This window comes from Oryzias latipes, chromosome 11 (assembly GCF_002234675.1).
Source record: "Oryzias latipes chromosome 11, ASM223467v1".
Classification (NCBI taxonomy): Eukaryota; Metazoa; Chordata; class Actinopteri; order Beloniformes; family Adrianichthyidae; genus Oryzias; species Oryzias latipes.
The window spans coordinates 23791662-23811764 of NC_019869.2; the positions used below are offsets into that span (position 1 = coordinate 23791662).

Consider the following 20103-nt stretch of genomic DNA (forward strand, 5'->3'; position numbering starts at 1 on the left):
TATTGTGTACATGGTGACATTATGGTGTGTGAACATTTTTGGAACCAACAGGTATGTTTATAACATTTGAGTGTGTGTGACGACAGGCCCCGCCCCTTCTAGATTTGTATTACATGTGAACCTGAACGTTATAATTATAAACATCCAACAACTTGTTGCTTTATAATTTTACAACCCCCCCCATCTCTGTCTCTTCTTCTTCCTTTTTCTTTCCATCCAAACGAAAAAACTCCTACAAATAAAAGTAAGATTAATCAAGTTTAGCCTGAATTACAAAAGGGGTTAATTCAAATATTCACCTACTGTGTCTAGAGGTAAGATCGGGCCTAAAAAATCCGGCCCGACCCGACACAGACCCGCGGGCATTTAAGACGAACCCGACCAATTATGATAAACATGATAAATGCATTTGCTCAACGAAATAATGCTGGAACACAGAATAAGAGGCCAGACAAAGAGAGTGAAAGAGAGATCTTGATGCGCACTCGCTTCATTACGCAGAGAAATTCTGGAGCCGCGGTGCGTGTTTGCTTTTTCAGTTCCCCTGTCTTAAGTTTATCCTTGACTTCTTGCTGCTCCATATCGGAGATACCTAAACAAAATAGATGCGGGCTTGCGGAGGGAAGATTACATTCACGACACGTGCGCAGAGCTGCGGGTGGCCGGCGCCCACCTCTTTCTGCCAGTTGCTGGACCACAGTGTATGTCAATCAACGGTGGGCTGGTGACTGGTGGGATAGAGGGGGCGGGGTCTACCTATGTGTGTGTGTGTGTGTGTGCGCGTGTTCGGTGAACGTTCTCCCTCTGAGTAAGAAGCTGGCTGTGCCTTTCAGTTCACGCGGTAACCGTTCTGACATACAGGATTAATAAAGAGCTGTTTGAAAACCGTGCGCCTAAGGAGCTTCTTTGCAGCCATTACAATATATTTATTTAAAAAGTCAGCGAGAGAGAAGCCCAGCCTGAACCGACCCGAACGTAATGATTGTCATTTAGTGCCCGACCCGAAATTCGACAGTTAAGATCATACCTCTAACTGTGTCAAAAGATTCATAACCCCTGTTGTAACGTTAAGATATGTCCAACACAAGAGGGTTTCAGCTCTCATCTGTTTGCTCAGCTGCTAGACAAGACAAGTAAAAAAACTGCTTTTCTCTGCATTAGATTCCACTGATTCATGTTAATCGCATAAACGATCAAAGAGTTATGGCACGTCAAAGAGCGTGTGTTATTAGGGTGTTGTTGGAGACATCTCTGGTGTTAACCTCAAAAACCTGAAAGTAAAACAAAGAAAATTGCCTTGAACTGTGGATTTTAAACAGCTGCTATAGTCTAAAGTGACTTGCAGGTTTTCTAACAACCTGTTGACCCAACAGGAGACGAGGAGAAAACAGCTGGTATCTAAAGGAGAAAAAAGAATAATCTATCATGCACCAGCACAACTAGAATCTGATTCTACCTCATTCTCTCAGCCTGGAAAATACACTGTGTAGTGTTCTTCGCTGAGATGTTTGGCAGAAGGGAAGAGAAGGCTCTTGTGTGCAGCTTGGCAATGGTTGGCATCAGCCACTCTGCAGCTGGTGGCAATATTAACCAAAGCGTTGGCAGACTGCTGGGGGTGGCATGCGGGAAACTTCCAGACAGGCTGCCACTGAGGCCTCGCTCAGCATATTAGTGTGCATGTCCTGAGTTGCCCCTTTGTTTGGCTTGGCGCGTTTTATCAGCTGTGGCTAAATCACATAAAGTCATCTGGAAAAGTGTTTTAAACCTGTTAAACCTTTCTAAAAAAGAAAATCAAACATCTGTTTTGAATTTTCCTGCTAATATCAGCAAGAAAAGGAAAGTTTATCCAAACTCCAATTCTTACAGAATAGGATTCAACGGAATTGAACCTTTATTGTAAGTGGAACAAGTACAAACAAATTTTTAGTGTAGGATGGAAAGGGAAAAGGTAAGATTACATCTGGAAGAAAAGTCAGATTTCCAACTGTAAATAAACATATTTACAATGTAGTTTCAAGGACCCAGTCTGTGTTTGTTGCTTTATTTTCTATACATAACAATGGTGACATTTATTCTTTCAATTTGAGCTTTGATTGGTTTTGAGATAATACATCTATCTTTTCAGGCAGATGTATTATCTTTTGGTGGGTTTTTTGGGATGTGGGTGGACTGGGTGGTTATAGTAAAACTTCACTTCACTTTGTTTTGCTCTATCAGGGTCTTTTCTAACATGGTGGGCGGAGCAACTTATGTCGACATGCCCATCCCTCTTTAGGCTTAAATTTTAATGTTGGGAAACCTGCAGGTGACAGAGGTTATTCGGTCAAAGGCTTGGGCCAGTTGTAGGATGGGTTGTACAGTTAAACTAATGCAACGTGACGGACAGCTTAAACGTAAAGCTAGCACAAACTGTAAAGCTCAGTCAACAAAAGCAAAAGGACACTTCGAAGTTTAGTGCCACAAACTATCATAAGTGAAAATCTTTTTCCCTTTGTAGCTACTTTTGACAAACCACATTGAGGCGCTCCAAAACACTGTACGGTCCTCTCAGTAACATTGGTTGTCAGACGGTGTCCTTCATTTCAATGACTCCAAAGCCGAAGGAATTTTTAAAAAACAAAGTTCTTCCTCTTCCAGTTGGCATGCTTTTACTGCATCAAACATGGTTTGCCTGAAATATGATGGTACATCCATTTCTAAAACATGCGATCAAAGTGAAGAAACCACCTCCCCTCCCCCCACAAGTGTAAGTGGGGCGGAAAACACCAACAACAGAGTAGCTCGTATGAACCATGTTAGGTCAAGAATCTCGCCAGCTGACAAGCACACTAACAAGCCGGTCTCATCACGCCGCACACACAAGGGACTGCTTCTGAAGGACCTGAAGGATCATAGCACACAAGTGCTTCCCTGGATCTGGATCATTACAGGTGGATAGCTCTACACATGTGCAAAAGAGAACCTCAAGCAAATTTCTATATCTATGGCCTCTGAAAAGCAAGGCCAAGGCTGTACCTGCATGCATCTACTGGTTCAAAGGTTCAATGCTGCACAGAATGCAATACAGCCTCTCTCCCACACAGAGACATTACTGAAGAATGTTAGTTTAATGTTAGCATAAATACTGTCAAATCCGGAGTTTGTCAAATAACGTTGAAAAATACTAATATAAATGATAAACGCTAACATCAAGGTCTAATGAATGCCTTGCAAGGAACAAAATAAATCAAACAATTATGAAGATTACTGGTAATGTAAAAAGATACACGCAAAATCAAAGAATTTCACTACAAAGTACAAGTTACATACGCCAAAAAATGCATAATCAAGAGGAAACAAGTCATACAAAATTTGAGCTTTAGGGAGAAATTAGTTTACCAAAACAGGGGACCAAGAACGGACATTTCATCTTGACATGCAAATCATAATGATCGAAATAGATAATAAAAAACTTGATATGCGTAGGGGTGTGACGATTACCGCATCACCACAGTGATGAGGTCATCACCACACTATTTTTCTTTTTGTTTTTTTGGAGGTTCTGCATATGGTGCGTGATTGGAACTATAATAAACACATTAAACACATTCATCTTTGCTGATAATTTACTTTTTCTGCTAGTCCTTTGTTCAGACTTCAAGGGTTTCTGGGGGAAACCTTTTATTACTATTCTCCTTCACTCCCTGCCTGCGCTGCGCCTCTCAATCCCTCTACGCTGCACGCAGTGCCCTTCTTCTCACACACATGCGCTTGGTTTTAGAAACACACACACATCCTCATTGTACAACAGACATTTCCGTCTCGCGAGGAAATACAACAAATTTACTGCGTTCTAATTATTCTATTCTAATTCTATTCTATTCTAATTTTTGTATTCATTTCCATTACAAGCTGTGTGCGTTCTTGAGTGTGAGACACGGCCGCCTGCTGGAGGATTTTGTGTTGGGGCGGTTTATTACTGTTCTCCTTCACTCTGTAACACCAAACACGAGCACGCACTGTTAGATTTCGATGAATATCACTACATGTTTTGTTTGGGAACTATTTTGTGCTGCTCAAAGTTATGTGTCTCTATAAACAAAGGCGGAGCCTCCTGCCCTGCGTTCTTCATGGGTGTCAGGCTTCATGGCTACCGGAAAGGTGACAAAGTGTCTGCTGTCTGTTTATTACTGAGCAATTTATAATATTCTGACAAGATGTCTGTACCAGAGAGAAAGTTCATTAGTTAGATAGGTAGTAGTCAGTTTTTATTGTTATTTATTAATAAAGAATACTGCATTGTAATTGTATTCATTGGCGATGTGGCCGCCAGGGGATTCTGTTTTTTTTTTTTTTTTTTTTTTTTTTTTTTTTTTGGGGGGGGGGGGGGGGGGGCGCTGTGGTTAACCGCGACATAACGCCCCCTGCTGGTTCATCACCGCGGTGATCAAAAATCCCACACCATCACAGCTCCAGATATGCGCACACTTCACTGCCGTGATACATTGATGCTTGTTTAGCTTCATGAAACATGGGAGGAATATAGTCTATTCAGATAAACCTAGCAGAAACGACATGCTAACAAGTCGGTTAAACACTTTATAATCACTTAAAATCACTAAATGTGTCACTTTGGAACAATTCTGCCAAGCTCGATGTAATACTGATCGGTGCCTCTGCTCCTGCGTTGCAGTCAGTAGCAAATACTTATACAAAGACCTACAGTGCCTTTTAGCAGTTGTAAATATACCTGAGCACAAGTCACACCCCCGCCCAAACTACAAAAAACATGACAACTAAGAAGATTTTATTCTATAATAGCTTAACAAGAAGTAAAACAGCTAAAACTGAAATTGTAGATAAAAATAACCTGAAAATAAAATAACCTGATTTATTTCAGCCCTCCTGTTCTACGTTGCTACAAATGTTGCTTGATATTTTTGTTTTGTTAAATACCCTAAAAAAATGAGAAAAGCATTTTGATTGTACAAATAAAACCTAAATATTTACAGAAAAACGTGTTTTTGTGAACACTTTGTGAAAGCTCTCAGAGTAATTATCCAAATTAGCTATTGTTCATGAACACAATCATACGGTTGTCGCTCATATATATTTAAACGGTTATGAAATATCTACAAACATCACATGAGTGACAAGTTAATTACACAGCTTAGCAAAGTAAATACTGACACCGCCTAAGCTGCATGTGCATCGAAGCTGCATGCAATACGTGACGGCTAGCTGAAGTCGAAGTCTAATTTTTGTTGCTTCTCCTCATCCATGCCAAAGGGCAGCGTCCACACACACACACACACACACACGATAATCCCACATCTGCCGACATTAATTGAGAACAACTGGAGTCACAGTAACCATGTGTCACATGTGGCATGCTGCAAAATGTGGGGGGGGCTTCCTACAGGATGCACACGTGCAAACACTTGATGTAACCACGTTTACACAGACACATGACCAAGTGTTTTCTTCAACAAAATGGCTGCTTTGTGGCCTTTGCAACATGCCAGAAACTTTGCCACCCCCCTCTCAAAATTTGGCAGCACACCAGCCTATGTATCCTTCACTGCAACCACATGGAACTGGCAGCTGCAGAGAGAAAACCCAACCCAGACACTAATATACGTCTTCAATGTCCAAGACTTTCATGCATCTGCATGCAACAGCAAATGCACCTCAAATCAGTATTAATTGCCCTTTTAGTCTACAGTGCTTGATAGGTTTTCTATCAAATTCTACAATCCTTCAGGGCAGAATGAAGAAAAAGTAAAACATCTGTTCATGCTTTTTTTTTTTTCTTAGTAGTCTTTATTGTTGCCCCCCATCCCCCCACGGCATGCTCCAATTTACCCAGAATGAGGAAAATTAAATCAAGGCTTGGGAGATGACGTCGGTTTATGACCTTCTTTATTTTCTTCCTATTTGACTGTCATAATATGACAGGCCTTTAGGAGACACAAATGTGAAGTTTTAAGAACAAAACCAAACATTTTCTCTAGGAAGTTCCTTTTAAAAAAAAAATAAAAAAAACATCCAGATATTGGGATGCCACAATTATAGGTTTAAAACCAAACCATAAACTACACCATGGGACCGATTCATGGGCAAAGTGAATCCCTGCCTATCATCTTTAAAAAAAAAAATGTTGTTCGTTCGCATAATTAGAAAAAAGCAAATATCATACCCCCAAAAACCCCTTTTAGTCGTCTATTCTCCGTGTTATGCTCTAACGCCATAATGACTTCACGTTCATCTGAAAAGGTCAGATTTTTGGGGCGAGCAGGTGGCCAGGAAAGGTCAAAGTTGACCTCCCTAAGGACACATGGGTGGGCGGGTCCAAGCTACTCTTCTCAAAGGACCTGTCAGTCACTGTCACTTATTTCCTATGTGTTGATTTCTGTTGACCCTAGGGATCCAAGGCTCCTACGTCCCTACGACTCCTCATCAGAGTCCGATAAGAGCCTTTTTACATGACAAAGTGGGGCGGGAGATAAGCCCAGAGAAAAGAAAGGAAAGCCTTTTCAGCCCAAAAATGAGGAGCAAACCCCCTCCTGTGAGGAGAAGGCTGTGGTCACACAGTTCTTATTTATTTAAACTGAAAGATTAAAGGGGAGTTTTGGAATTCTTGATGTATGATCATAGGCAACAACGTTTGCCGTTTGAGATTTTTAAAGACATTAATGGCTCACTGACAGATGCATTATGAGAGGACTTTCTGATCTTTAAAGCTTTGAAAATACTAGAATGAATTATTTAAAACACGTCAAATATTAATTAATACCCATCTTTCTCATCAGTATATTCCTCTGACATTACTTGAAAACACGATTACAATGGTTAAAGATAGCAAAGTAACAAGAATAAATCCAAGCACACATGCTTAATGACACTCTGGTGTTTTTAATGTGTTCTTGAGGCATTTTGGAAAGTGCAACGGTAGGTGAACTGGCATCTGGCTCAAAACTCTACAACTGGATAACTCCAATATTGATAGGTTAGAGGTGTGAGGGGTTGTAAGCCAGCTGGGAAGTGCATAAACAGATGGTTAAGGGGATGGTTAAGGCGCCAACAATACCATCCACAACTGAGAGGAGAATTTCTAATGAACTCCTGCCACAATGCAGACATTATCCTTAAAAGTTTAGCTAAAACGGCATAATGATGATTGGAAATAACACCGTGAACACTTTTAAAATAGATCAATACTGTAGATGATCGAAGTGGGCCTTGAACCCTTTTACACTGGACCTTTAGCTCATCCGTTAACGTTCTTTACTTTACTGTAACTCTTTGACAGTTTAGGCAATTTCCTCAAGTCAAATGGATGTGTAACTGATGTGTAAAGTGCTTACACACTTAATGCAACTACCCGTAATTCTGACGCAGAGAAAAGCAGTTCTGCGCCAACATGTAACATTTCAAAATCTACTGGAATTGTTCATTGCGTAATCAGTTGAAGAGTTGTAGTAGTTTGAACAGTGTGTGTTATTTTGTGTCAGCAGACAGCTACAGTATTAGAGATGACTTGCAGTATTAAAAGCTAGAGGATGATTTCAGAAAAAAACAAGGGGAGGTCTTACATCCCTTCAAATGACTCTTATTTCATATCACTCATAGACTATGCTAAGACGTGCTTCCGCTAAGGTACTAAAGAAAGAAAGGTCTACATGTACATGATTGCCTACATTAGGATACTGTGGTCTTTTGATTAAAAACCTCCATGATCGCAAAAAAACCAAAAAAATATGTATCCATTATTGAATTCCTTTGCTAAATGTTGTGTTTCTAACTCAAATGTTTCACTTGCGAGGCAGACCATCTCCATTGATCTCCTCTGAAGGAATAAAAAAGAGGTTATACCAACTGAAGCCGGTGCAATTTAGGCTTGCAGCAGAAGTCAAATCATCTCATCTCCACTCTGACTGAAGATGTCCAAACTGTGAATATAACAGCAATGTCTCAAAACAACAGCGGGGTTAAAAAAAAAAAAAAAAAAATCAGCTTTTTATGCAGAACTAAGCTCAGATAAGAAATGAGGGGGGTTTTATTCCATGTAGAGAAAACCTGACATAAAACGTGAAAAAATAAAAATATTGATTCTACAAGCTGGCCGACAAATCAGGTTTACGGGTAAAATTCAGGAGGAAATAAAGACAAGGGAGCAGTATTTGCAAATAATGGAAGAGGGGGATTTGGTGGTTTTTTTTTTGTTTTGAGTCTGAGCCAGAGAGAAACACCCGTCTGAGCCATCTGCCCATGTGAAAGCTAGAATAAAGGGGGAAATGCCACTCGGGAGTTGATACCAAGAGGAAAAGGGAGGACAGGTAGACTGCGTTTCAAATTTCTCTTTGCATTTATCCTCCCTGGTTCCTTTTTACCCTCTCGGGGAGACCGTAACAGAAGATGGTGTTAAAAATGTCTTGCTGCTCAATTGCTGTGATCTGTGAGGAGGAGTAGGAATTGTATGCAGAGCTTTGTAAAGCAGTTCAAGCGGTTGTCAGAGGTGCAGTTCTATATAATAGCAGCTGGATAGTGACAGCTTTTATTCATCAAAAGTTGTGTCACATTTTTAGCTAAAATATATTGTCGTCTCAAATTCGACATCTGCAAGTGCTGTCTTTTTTTTCTTCTTTGGATCGCTGAATGACGAACATTAGATAGAATTTCGCTTTCCAGACAATACAAAATAAAAAAATTCAGTCCAGCAGGGGTGAGGAAATGCTGATAGTCAAGCTGCAGGAGAATTTCACTTCAAAGAAAGGTGAAGGAACGATGAAAGGCTGGGGGCCCTGAAATTGCACCAACAAAACACTCAACGCAAAAACATACCAAAGATCACAAGAAATGGTAAAATATGAAAGACTAAAAGAAATTGGAAAAGGTAGGTACTATGGGACATCATTGATTGGATGATGACATTTGTCCGTCATTTCAACCGAAAGTTATTTGTCATGAAGTGATACTGGATATGCCCCATAATAATGACAAAACTTTTATTTGTATGTGGACACTGAGGACGCATTTGAAAAAACTCTAGCGTCAAAAGTCAGACATCATTCTATCAGCGATGTCCCCCTAGTACCTACCTTTTTCGAGTTCTTTAACATTTCGTTTTGATTTATGGAAATAGCTTTTGTTTTCATTATCGTTTCATTTGTATTTATGTCTCTTTTTTTCTTCAATGTAATGCTTTCTTATTAGTGTTGCTTCTTTATTGTTGTTGTGGTCTTTAACATGTTTTTGCGTTGAGTGATTTGTTAGTGTGGTTTACACTTCAGGGCCACCGTACCTATAGGTCCTAAACAGCCCCCCCACCCCCTCCACCCGCTCGTCACCATATTTCACGCAGACATTTCAAATGCCCACAAATCTTCATCCATCACTGACAGCTCGACAGAGTAAACAATCATACTCTCGATCAATCAATGTCTGTTTAATGCGAGCTGCGGAGGTATACCGCCGCCGCATGTGTGCTCAATTCAAGTTCAATTTCAGATTATTCTGATGCAAGAATGCAGCCAAAGACAGAGGAGGACGCTGGGCTATAAATGGCATAAAGTGCCATAGTTTAACTCTGAAATCTCTGATGGCAATGGATAAAAAGCAACACGTCAATATATAGATAGTTGACTGTCATTTATAACCAGAGCTTAAAAAAAAAAAAAAGCAACAGTAAAGCCCCCCATCCTTCTGCAACTGTGGTGCACCAAGTCCCACGCTGATGCTACTCTGCCAGCATTGATCCAGTCTTTAATCTAAACCTTAGATCTTGGCTCTATTAACATGTCTGCTTTAGGCCCAAAGTCTAGCAGCCATCATCACCTGGCCTTCTCGCCTCTCATCTAACACTTCATAAAGACCATTCAGCCCGCTGTCCTTTCATCCGTCTATACCAGGGGCCTCGTTAATCCTCCTCTCCATCCTGACCCGGCACCACTCTACCGGACTGGGACAAACTTCAAAGAGCGAGAAAGAGAGCTCTGGTGGATGCAAAACAGAGAAAGAGAGGGAGACAGATTGGGTGGGTGGGTGGGTGGGCAGCTGTGTTGTGTTTGGCCTATACCACAAAGCTTTTTAGATGGGACACACACACACAAACCCACACTTGTGAACAGAGCTACTCTCAAGTAGTTGTTAATCTGTAAACAAAGTATCCAGGCACAGAAAAACCTGATCAAGCTAACACCACATCTTACAATTAGCTTACTTTCGAACAACATCCGTCAGTGTATAAAATGTTTTGGAACCATTTTTTTATTTATCAAGAAGAAAGAGCTAACCGATTAATTCAAATTTGTTTTTTTAGAAGATTTATTTTTTGGGAAAATGGAGATTTTCTTTTCAGCTCTCTGCTCTCTTGCACTTCCGTTTTTCGGAGAGAAGTCAGTTTGCCGGTCTAACGCAAAGCGCAGATGTGAAAACAGCAGCAGGAAGTAAAGAGGAGCTACTTCCACGGGAAGAGAAAAGACACTCTTAGCGCACGCGATGAGAGAAGGCAAGGCAAGGTTATTTGTATAGCACAAGCCTAAGAGAAAGTAATTCAACATGCTTCACAAAACAGGAAAATGCATTAAAATCAAAATACATAACAGTGCAAAGATTAAAAACATACATAATCATTATAAAATGTACTTTAAAAGAAAGGAAAGAGAAAGGAACATGAAAAGAGATGTCGATAAGGACCCTGCGGTTATATACGCTGCCATGCTATCATGCTATGCTAACAAGCTGTTCCCTGTTGCCTACATGTGATCACGGACCGGTTTAAAGTCAGAATATATTTTCACGGAGCAGACTTTAAGACGTGGTGGATAAATGCAACAAAATTAATTTAGAAAAAGTGTATTTTATCAATAAAATAATAGGCACTTTGTATGGAACTTTATTAGTAGTGCATTTGTATCATTGAGCTGAAAAAGTTTGTGACTTCAATAACTTGCAATATAAAAAAAGAAGAGGGTTCGTTCCGTTTAGCTCTCATAAACAGGCAATGGGCCTGACATTAGTCCCACAGCATTCACACTGCCGTGAACCACGCCAAGGTTCACTTACAAACAAATGCCCCCGTTTTCACCTGCACTAAACTTGCTTTTTTCTATCATCAGACTACACTTCAAATACATTTTCCAAAATGACAAATTCAGAGAAGGTGAACACCGGTGCAGACCTAACAGGCGTGGTGTGAAAGTGTCCTAAAAACACCACACGTGCCGCAGGGATCTTGAACCCAAACACAAATAAACGCTACATTAAAAATTGTATATTACAGTTATTTACAGCAATTGCAAGACATGGATACACATGAGAAGATGTCCCATTTAACCAGCAAGGATAGAATTACAATATACTAGTGTGATGAGAAGCCATTAACTGAGCGGGTACAGGGTGTGCTGATGGCCCTGCCGCATTTGTGCGCCGCAGTGCCTGAGGCGTCCTGACAGAACGGGCTTTGACAGACAAGCCTCAGCTGAATGTGACAGTCCGTGTTGGAAATAGACTCGCACACTTGCATCAAATAACACACTGTCGATGACAGCTGCAGAAGGCTGACATGCCTGAGACTGCCACTGGTGGATGTATGTTTATTTTATTAACCTGCCAAAGACTCTGCAGGAGGAGGAAGGGGGGAGGAAGACACAGAGAAAAGCTGAGCATGTGTGCACGCAGTGACCTCTATTTTTCAGAGACAGGACGCTGATCTGCACATCTAACTTTATTAATGATTTTTGCTTTGGTTCAGAGCTTATGACGCAACCTAAGCTAAGACGATGGCTGACTTCTTTTGTTTGTGACTGAGATTTATTGGAATCTTGCTCCCATGAAGATTTCTTGATGTGAAAATGAGTTGTTCCAGTTTCACCTGTTCACCTCGCCAAGCTGCAAATATGACGCAGGGCCCACAATATGAACAGGCACACCGTCCAAACTCAAAGATTACTGCTCTGCTCATACAGGCTCCTTTCCAGGTTGGAGTAAATAGTATGTGAGCTAGTCTTAGATCTCTGGACGCTTGTGGCTTTCACTAGATTCATGAGTTTCAATAAAAAGAATCCTATTCTCCTGCCTGGAGGAACGCACCTGTCACATAAAATCAGCAGACAAGTAGAGGAAACAATGTGGAGCTTTATTTATTTTTAAATGTCTAGAGCTTCCAACAATCGCACATTTATGTAAAACAAAAAGGATAGACAGTCGCAGCTGATCGCGGTGGGGAAAAAAAGCATGTCTGCAGAGTGCAGTGCTCTCTGTGAAGACGAGATGCGAGCAACGTCAGTCAGCTGTTCATTTTTGGCTTGGCGGCACATTGACATGTTGTTCTTTTCGCATTTCAAATCAGCTTTTGGAAATAAAAAAACATTCAGTTCATAAATTAACAAAATGCGTCAGTTCAAAAAAAAAAAAAGTTAATTAGCTGACCAAACAATTATCAACCCCACTTAATCCACCATCCAGCTGCTTTTTAAACAAAAAACACTGCTTTAATTGTGCCCAGTGAATCATTTAATGGAAATCTGTGTTTTTAAATGTCTTGTGATTTACATGTCCCTCATAAAATATCCTATTTCATTCGAGCGGCTGCTCACTTGACCAACATTCACAGTAGTGTCCTGTTCTGGCTCAGCAAGACACGGTCTGAGGTTTTAATAGAAAATAAAAAAAATGAAAAGAGAGTCCCCTAAGAAGGCAGACGGCGAGAACACAAACTTACAATAAGTAAAAACAGGCTGCACAGCTCTTAAAAGCCCGACATGTTTTATTCATCCATCTATTTTCCATACCTGCTCCTTCTTCATCTTAGTCAAGGTTTTCGCCAAAACATCCCGTCCATCACAGCGTCTCATGAAAAGCTGCGGTTACTCAAGCCTGAATTTGATCTCATTTGCAAGTTTTTAGAAAGGAATAAGAGTACAAAAAGAATTAAGGTAAATAAAAGTAAAAATGGTGAAGAGAAAGGCAGAGATAAAAACAAAGACCCTTCTTCTGGAACCACAGTGAAAACCAAAGACAAGGTGCTGATTTTGTCCACTGAATGTTTCCTTTCTGAATGAATTATTAATTTGGTATAAAAAAGCATCAAAAATTAAATAAAATATGATCATTCAAAGGGTTTTGGGAGGGGCAGCTCTGTTTTTTTTATACCTAAAAGCCTATTTGTTACAAACAGGTACACAGTTCCAATAATCCCCTACACAGCAATCCATTATGTTCTCGCTGGAAGAGTCCACACAGCTATGGTGGAGCTAGGCTAGCCAAGCAACCAAGACCCCAATACAAGCCCTGGTCCCCAGGCGCCTGAACCCCAGACCCATCAGGCGACTGACCACAAAGCACCCCCACCCTCTCCAGGAGGCAGAGAACTCCACCCAACCCCCCCCATCAGCCCCAGCTGAGCTAACAGGAGGCGCCCGCGGCACAGGCGGGCCAATCAGGACAGCCCCGACCTACCCCCAGAACCAGAGGTGACGGGGCCCAGTCCTGGACGCCCCAGCCCAAACACCCCTTACCCAGAGACCCCAGGAGAACAACCCATCCCCGGCAGGAATCCAGTCCCAGACGATGGAGCCCCCAGAACTCTGCCTCGGAGAACCCCCTATAGGCCCAGACCCAGAGCAGAACACGGTTTTAGCTTCATCCGTTTTATTTTATTTTTAGGTATTGCAAACAAGGTGGCTAACTCTAAGTTTTGTAGATACTGTAAAAGCAGGTAATAAACTCTGACTGAATTATTGACCCGCATCCCACTCTTTTCTTGCCAAGTGCACCTCCTAGATCGGTGTGCCTCATACATGACTCAAGCTCAAGAATCCAGAATTTAAAAAACATTTTCTTGCTTGTTTGCTTTAGACACATAGGGACCATTGGTGGAAGCATCCACCAATTTGAATTGCACCCCTCCTAGAACATACACCGCACACTAAGCACCAACATACACAAATCACACACACACACACGTACACACACAACGAGAGGGGGATGGTCACGTTGATCCCTGTTTTTTCCATCCGGTCCAACAAGGAATGCATACAAATATAATTTTCATAAATAAAGCTTAGCCTCAAATACAAAAGGGGTTTATACAAATATACACTCAGTCTGTCTGTAGACCCCAATAAAATCTGTCCAATACGACAGGCACTCGGCTCTGATCTGCTTGCTCAGCTGTTGGACAGGACAAGTTAAAAAAAGAAAAAACAGAAAATAAACATTTTCTTTTTTTGACAATGAGGCTTCCGCTTAATGCTTTTCATGGGTTACCTGCCAGCAAATAGAGATGACAACGAAATACAAGCAGAGACAATTAAGAATAAAGCTCAGCTCCAAGAAAAATAGAAAATCTTTCTCCAAGCTGGAGAAAAAGCCGTTCCAGGACCCTCAGGAGGACTCAGCTGCATAATGTGATTTGGGAATGCTGAAGGGGGATGAATACGCTGTGCAGTCAAAGCCACCAGCATTTTCTATCTTAACAAATTTCCTCATCTTTACAGAATTTTAGCCCTGAGTTTTTGGATGAACGAAGTGCCGAATTGGCTCTGGTGGCGAGAAAAAAAACAACTCTGCACATTCAGAAATCAACTTTTGCCCAATGCGGCTTACTAAAAGGTTACAGAGTGACCATACAATTATGGAATCAAACTTTCATAATCTCACATATTTAAGAACTAGTTTGAGCTTAGCCCGACTAAACCAGCAAACTAGTAAAAGCTTGTGGTACAAAAATAAACACAAAGACACAAATCAAGCCATCTTGCAGTTGAACAAGCTCCATTGCTCCGATAAAGTCATGAACTCCTTGACCCCCTTACTGAATTTAGACAGGAAATGACATTGTGTTAGTTGAGAAGGGAGGAGTGTTGAGGGGAGAGAAGGGGGAGTCAAAGTGACAGAGATTAGATTAGAAACAATCCAAAAGGTCTAAAGGGAACCCATGAAGTGGAGGAATCAGACAGCGGCGATCCAAAGAAAGGAGCTCCAGCATGGCAGCACCACAACTATGGTCAAGAAAGAATACAAAAAGAAGAAGAAGAAAAAAACCTGAGGGAAAACAGGCCCACAAGCTTAATCACATTAACACTGACTGGAGGAAGGATGGACAGAGGAAGGAAGGATGGAACAGAGTGCTGTGAGACAAAGCCATATTGGAAATCAAGTCTTGTTCCATGAGCTAAAAAGGTCAGCGTGGTCATACTTTATGTGTGTGCATGCGCATACATCTGTGGTTGCTTGAAGACCTAAAGAGCCTGAGGTCTGCAAAGTGAAGGGGGTCGATAGTGCATTACTGAGAGAAAGATACAATAAAAATAGAAAGAAAGAAAAACAACAGCCTGCTGCTGTTGAGTGCAAAAGGTTTGGTTTGTCTGAACTCTGCACAGGCACCATCTCTGATCGTATACAGGCGTGAACTAAGATCAGTTTCAAATAATGGTCTTCTGGAGGATATAAATAATCACAACAGGCTCCCCACTCCATATGCGACAAGGAAAACTTAAGAGGCAGACTTTCACTGGGCTATTTGCAGCTCTGCACAGCAGACGTTGCATAAGCAGACATGGCCTCTGAACGACGTGGGAAAGATTCTCACATCCGGCACTCGCTCCATTCCCAAATTCCCCTTCCGTTCATCTAAACACAGACTGCACCCCTCCTGGATTAAGCCGGTACATGCAAGTGTTGCTAAGGAAAAAAAAAAAAAAAAAAAGGTGGAAAATGCCTCGACTAACTCAACCCAGTCAGGAAAAGGGTGAAGAACAGAAGAAGGAAAGCTAGAGCTGCGTGGGAATGAAGTCACAAGCTGACTGGCAGAAGGCAGCGAGCACATACACACTTATTGGGTCAAACATGCTTCCGCACTTGCAATCTGTGCTGGGGACCTGCGCAAGTGACGAGCTGACAAACAGACAGGAATCCAGCCCGAATGAGAGAAAAGCCATCCAAACTTCCTGCCAGCAAACATGGCTTCAGAGCAGAATGAGCACAAAGCTGTCGGAAGGCTCCGATGGAGGTACGTGCAAAAAAAAAGAAAAAAATACTTTGATCAACACACTGAACAATGTCACATTATGTGGTGGTGTGTGGGTGATGACCACGCAGGACGGAACCTTTAACTGTCTGAAAGCAACATATTATTGTTGCAGCTGCACAGCAGAATTTTGAACCTCTGACAGTTTTGCTACAGATGTATCCAAAGTTAGTTGAGAGGACTGTAAAAAAAAATAAAAAAATAAAAAGACAAGCTTCCCAACTTCATAAAAATAATCCAAGCAATCATCATTTACTCAGAATTTCCCACATTTTACTAAATTGTGTCTTGGAAAGTTTAAAGTCACCTATAGTCCCTCAACTACGGAGTACTTTTCTTCATCGTTCACCATGTGCAAAAAGAGTGAAGGGGAGTGGGGGTCTGCTCCATCAAAGTGAGCTCAAACACAAGACCTAAAAACAACCAGAGGAAAATGGCTGAGTCAGCAATTTGGTCTCCCAGCCACAATAAACCGCCCTCAATTTACAGGGCACTTTACAGAGTCTCTTGTATGACTCCAACCAAATGTGCTCTTAATGAAGCGTGGAAGCACAGACAGAGTGTGCTCAGTCAATGGGGAGGAGGAAGATGAGACCAGCTTTGTTATGTGGAGAAACATCAGCCAGGGAGTGGACAGATGGAAACCTGGAGCTGCGATGAGTCAGATCAGTCTGGTTAAAGGCTTGTGCGTGTTCCAAACAGATCAGAAGACGGCGTGCCAAATTCTCGCTACCCTCGCTCTTGCAGAAGAATTTAAAACCAGTTTCACCAAGTGGAGTTCGAGTCAGACAAGCTGCACAGTGTTTTCTATGGAAATCAGTCACCTCGTGATACGGAAAAAAAGGTCCTAAATAGCTCAGTGAAAGTCTGCCTCCTAAGTTTTCCTTGTCACGTCTGGAGAGGGTCCTAAAAGGGACACTTCACTGGCTCCCAGTGGATTCTAGAATCGAGTTCAAAATCCTCCTGTTAGTCTATAAGGCCTAACATGGTATGGCACCATCATATATCAAAGACCTCATAGTGCCTTACCATCCAATCAGAACACTTCGCTCCCAAAATGCAGGACTGCTTGTGGTTCTTAGAATTAGTTAAAGTACGGTTGGAGGTAGAGCGTTTAGTCACCAAGCCCCTGTTTTATGGAATAAACTCCCAGCTCATGTAAGAGAGGCCGACTCAGTTTCTACATTCAAAGTTAGACTTAAAACATTCCTCTTTGGACAGGCTTATTGTCAGACTAGTTAGTATTCAGAGATTGATTAACTAGTAATGTGTTTAAATTAAACTTAATAACAAAAACAATTAGTTGTTAGGAGGCTGCTAGAAGTTGAAGTTGGGGTAACTATGGTGCACTGGGGTTCTGTCCTCTTTTCTCATCTACTTCTACCCTCCTTTTCTCCTCTATTCTTGATCATTTATCAATCATTGAGTTTTCCATGCCTCTGTTTGGTGCAGTGCGTTTCATGTACTGTCTCTCTTTTCCTACTCCCCTCCTGGGGAGCGTTTAGCCACCAAGTCCCTGTTTTATGGAATAAACTATCAGCTCATGTAAGGGAGGCCGACACAGTTTCACACTTCCAGATCCCAGTTGGCTCATCCGTGCTCCTGTACCTGACCGTGTACCTCATCTCTGGCTCGCTTTCTACTGCTTCTACACCTGGCTGTGGATCCTGTCTCCGGCTCGACCCGCGCCCCCGACTGTCCCCCCAATTCCATCTGGATGAAGCTCGTCTGCTGGACTTCAAATATGTAGTTGTAGAGTTAGATAAGTTAATTCTTCTCTATGAGTTCTGGTAAATCGCCTGTCCGTCCTGGGGGAGGATCCCTCCTTCATGTGGGCACCCTTTTTCAATTACCTATACGAAGCCATCGAGACGACTGTTGTGAATTTGGGCTATTTAAATAAAATTGAATGGAAAGGAAAATTCTGTCCGGCCCAATCTTTTCTATAGAGCTAAAATAAATGTAAGTGTACAAGTTTACACTTTAAAGACCCACTTCAATTATCTTTTGATCTAAATTAAAGGTCTTTTAATCATTATGACGTTTTGAGCAAAAAAGCAAAACACCTATGTCGTTTTCAAGTACATAGTTTCTGCAGAGCAGCCGTAGCAGCAGTATTTCTACTACTACTAGCCGTTGTAGTAAAAATTTGCCTCCAAGTTGTGGACGGAACTGTTGGCGCTGAGCAACCCCGACCCCACGTCCCTTTCCCGATCAGGGGGCTTGTGGCCGACTCAGCATATTTTCTAAAATCACAACTTCAATATATTTAGCGACATTTTAGCGTCTGCTTTTGATTCACAACAATTTGAATAAAGACATCCTCAGAAACGCAATTTTGAGCTTGATTTTCTGTAAACATGTCCTCCATTATCAAAATAATTCCCCAAAAAGAGAACATGTTAAAAACCCAATATTCATTGAAGTGGGTATTTAAAAACTACAAAAAAAAATACCCTTCAAATTCTGAAGTAACCAAAGCAACGATCTTATGTTATCTTCACCATTACGTCAACAACCCCTGGCCGCCGTCTGGGAAACGTCTACGGTTTTCCTTGGGTTTGCCACAGGAAAATAACGCCACTGCAACCACCACAACAAAGACTGATGACAAGATCATTTCTGCTGAGTCATATCTGTGTCAGTGTGACGGCACACTAACCTGCTGCGGTTACACAAAAACAGTGAAGGTAGTCACTGCCTCCAAAGGCGGTGGAAAAGAAAGGAGGAGTTGAGAAGGCGAATCCAGCTCTCAGTCAGAATTCCTTGAACTGCATCTTCATGACAGAATCTTTGCTTTCTTTTCTTTGCTTTTTTTTGTCATCTAGCAGAAGAGGTTTCCCATGAGGAAACATTTGTGCTCAACAGCAAGTCTAAGATATGCTAGAATAAGAAACAAAGACGAAAAAGTGGTCAAAGAAGTGTTTTAAACTGGAGGGGGAAAAAAAGTGTGAATGTGCTGAAATGTCATCCATCCTTTAAAAAGGTTGGCAAGATTCCATCAGTGAAGTCCTGCAAATCCCCCAAAATTTTCCAAGAAATCTCTGCGAAAAACCAGCGTGCATCGATGCTCACTAAATTGGTCACTATCTACCACAATGCATTCTGTTTCTTCCTGTTCTAATTTTTCTAGTTACTGTGCTGCTTTTTCCTATATGTATGTCAACCAGTGCTGTATGCGATGGAGATGTCAATTTCCATGCGGGAACCTCCCAAATGGATAAATGAAGTTGTCTATCTACCTATCTATTGCATTAGAACATCTTGTCATTTGAAAAGAAATGTATTTAAATGTATTTTTTTTATAAACCATCCAAGTTTTCATCTGCAGAATGCAGTGTATTCATAGTCTTTGTAAAACGTTTGTATTTAATAGGCATTTACTTTGGGAAATCGGTGGCGTCATACTAGCAGTTTAAAGGGAAAAAAAGTAGTAAATATGGTGTCTAAACTGCTTTTTAAATCCAGGGCACTAGATAGTCTTTATTGTTTATAGTTTTTTAGGAGTTGGCAAGTAGGAAGGGAATTTGGACACTTTGGTCATTGCATACTTGCCAAGATAAAACTTAAAACGCACTAGCAGGACTTCCTAGTGATCACATCTTCGCAGTCAAATTGCATATATCCGATACTGCTCAGTTATCAGTTTTTGTGGGCTCTGTTTCAACGGGCTTGGTGGCATGGCTTCCGATAGCTTTAGGAAAATATTGGAAGCCTAAGGGAACAACCCAGGAAATCCTAAGATTAAAAAAACCTGATTTGACTTGAGGAACCAAACAGAAGAGGGGAAGAAAACTTAAGTCATCAGTATACCGCGTTTCAGAACAGTCACTCTGAGTTTGGGTTTAATGCTGGGATACTACACATGTGCCAAGATAGGGGGCCACAAGATCTGGCTTTTTAAGACCACAGTTCCCAAGAGGTGTAGAGGATTTATTGACCACAGAGGCGGCACAAGGCGCAGAATTTGTACAGGAGAATCCACAGGGGAGCGAGTGTGTGTGAGAGCTTGGCCAGGCGAACGCCGCCGTGCGCTGGAGACAGGTTAACTGCCAGCGTCTGTACACAACGGGATGCAGGCCAAAGAGCTG

The 20103-nt window shown here is 41.5% G+C and overlaps 1 protein-coding gene across 1 annotated transcript in view; it reads right to left on the minus strand.

Annotated features, from left to right (window-relative positions):
* Positions 1–20103, minus strand: part of jarid2 (jumonji and AT-rich interaction domain containing 2) — a 101560-nt gene that overhangs the window by 58511 nt on the left and 22946 nt on the right. The gene's annotated exons all lie outside the window — the stretch shown is intronic.